Below are 3,015 nucleotides of genomic sequence, written 5' to 3'. Positions count from 1 at the left end.
TGAGATTTAAACTTCAAACAAATCTGATGTTATCTTCTGTTGATCATCAACTGTTCTAGAAGCTTCCTTAAACACTTGCTGAATTTAGCCTTGTCCGGAATCTTCTATAACTTGAATAATGTTGATGGATCTTTGTGGATCACGTGATTCATGTCCAATGGGCCTCCACGAATTTGCTTGAGCCCAAACCTCTTGAATCAGGCCGTTGAGTTCATCTTTAAACTTCTTTGCTCGTGCTCGCGTAATCGGTCCAATTGGAACTTGAGCTGGATCCCTTGAAGTCATGCTACGATTTGCATCATTCCCCTCCTCTTGAAAAGGATTTGTCCTCAAATCATCACCTACATCAAAAGGAAGCAAATTAGCAACATTAAAAGTAGCACTTACATTGTACTCACCAGGTAAGTCTAGTTTATAAGCATTGTCATTGATGCGCTCCAGGACTTGAAAAGGTCCATCTCCTCTTGGAAGCAGTTTGGAACGTCTTTGCGCCGGAAATCTCTCTTTCCTCATATGCAACCAAACCCAATCTCCGGGTTCAAAAATCAGCTTATGACGGCCCTTGTTAGCGTGTTTTGTATACTGCTCCGTTTTTCGCTCAATGTTGAGTCTTGTTTTCTCATGAATCTGCTTGACAAATTCAGCTTTCTTTTTGCCATCTAAATTAACATGCTCAGTCAAAGGTAAAGGAGATAAATCCAATGGAGTTAAAGGATTAAATCCATAAACAACTTCAAATGGTGAAAATTTAGTAGCGGAATGAACAGATCTGTTATAAGCAAACTCAACATGTGGTAAACACTCTTCCCATGTTTTAATGTTTTTTTTTATGATTGCCCTCAACAAAGTAGACAAAGTTCTATTTACTACTTCCGTTTGACCATCAGTTTGTGGGTGACAAGTAGTAGAAAATAACAGCTTAGTACCTAACTTACACCACAAAGTCTTCCAAAAATAGCTCAAGAACTTAGCATCTCTATCCGAAACAATTGTTCTAGGCATGCCACGTAACCTCACAATCTCCCTAAAGAACAAATCAGCAACATGCGAGGCATCATCCGTTTTGTGACATGGAATAAAGTGTGCCATCTTAGAAAATCTATCCACAACCACAAAAATTGAATCTCTCCCACGTTTAGTCCTAGGTAATCCTAACACAAAGTCCATTGAAATATCAATCCAAGGCTCACTAGGAATTGGTAAAGGAGTATACAAACCGTTAGGCTGCACTCTGGATTTAGCTTGCCTACACGTAATGCATCTACCACAAATTCTCTCAACATCTCTTTTCATATGTGGCCAATAGAAGTGTTCTTGCAAAACAGCTAAAGTCTTTGCTACTCCAAAATGTCCCATTAATCCCCCACCATGTGATTCCTGCACTAATAACTCTCTCAAAACAATTTGGCACGCATAACTTATTCTCTCGAAACAGAAAGTCATCATGCCTAAAGAACTTACCACAAGGAATTTTCTCACAAGCTCGATATTCCTCACAAAATTCATGGTCATCAGCATATAAATTTTTAATGTGCTCAAAACCAAGCAATTTTGCATCAAGTGTAGAGAGTAATGCATACCTGCGAGAAAGTGCATCGGCGACCACATTCTCCTTACCTTGCTTATACCGAATGACGTATGGAAACGTCTCAATGAACTCCACCTTTTTCTCCCACTCAAGGTATGCTTCGGGATCACTCTTTCCTTGGAACGATGGGATTTTCATCTTAATACTACCCAAGTTATAATCTTCCTGATTCCTATCTTCTCTAAACCGCCCTCCATGTCTCCTATTACTAACAACCGAATCTCGATCATCTTCATCAAAACTAGCCCCATAAATCTCTTCATCTTCAACCCTCACTTCCCTCGGTTGAACTCTTTCCCTCCTACGTGCATTAGGAGCGTTTCGTGGCTGCTCCACACGTTTATTCTCTATCAGATCTATCCGTTCATGAACCTGCTCAAACTCCGACCGCATCACACGTCTCATCTCACTCATCATGGCCTCTATAAGTATTTTCGAATCAGCCAATTTCGTTGCACCTTCGGGAATACTCTTAGCACTGTTGTGAGACATGATTGCTGCAAAATAAAGTTAGAAAGAATGGACCTCACAATTCTCTCCCTTACGTGTTTACACTCAAGAATGTGAATCACTCTACACTCGTGTTTTCACTCAACAAAATATGTGGCCTTTAACCCTCTAATATTCTCACCGCTCTTGCCTTTTTCCACTCGACAATTCTCTTTCAGTTCCTTTGGAACTAAACAACTCCAAATTTTCCAGCAACAATTCACCAAGAACTCATCAAGGAAATTAATGATCAAAGGAAATTTCAGGAAGAAAAGAAGCAAGAGAAAAGGCAACTACTATGAAGGATTAAATAAACCAGAATGTTATATGAAATTATGGGATCAGAATCAATGCATATTATAAAGAACGAGAAATAACTACTTTAGAATGGTCTGATGTAAAAAATTTGGATCAAATTGACAATGATGTCTTAATTCTTTTCATTTGATCCTTTTTTTTTCAGCTCTGTATTTTTTTTTGGCCGATTTTTTCTTCTTCTTCTTTTTTTTTTTCAGCTCTTTTTTTTTTCTGCTAACAATCCGCAAAGAACAAAACTCGATGAAGCGAAACTCAGCAAATCGAAACAAAAAAAAATGGATAGGATAAACCCGATTTGGAGCCTGATGCTCTGATACCAAATGATGCGATTCCCGCCAAGAATGACGAGACCCGACAACTAAAGGAACCCAAGATCGTTCCACGATCAGATTTGATTGACGAACCCTCGACCCGTTGTTTACGACAAAAACAAGAACCTTGGTATAACTGACCTCAACCGGTTGTTTAATGCGAAACAAGAACCTCGGTATATAGGAAGACGCCACAAACGGTAATGGAAAGCCGCTTGATAAGTCGATGAAGACGCCACAAACGGTGGTGGAAAACCGTTTGATAAGTCGATGATGAACGCCACGGAAACTTCCGATAAGTTCGATTAG

This window comes from Punica granatum, chromosome 1, assembly GCF_007655135.1.
Source record: "Punica granatum isolate Tunisia-2019 chromosome 1, ASM765513v2, whole genome shotgun sequence".
NCBI lineage: Eukaryota > Viridiplantae > Streptophyta > Magnoliopsida > Myrtales > Lythraceae > Punica > Punica granatum.
This window is presented reverse-complemented; position numbering follows the sequence as displayed.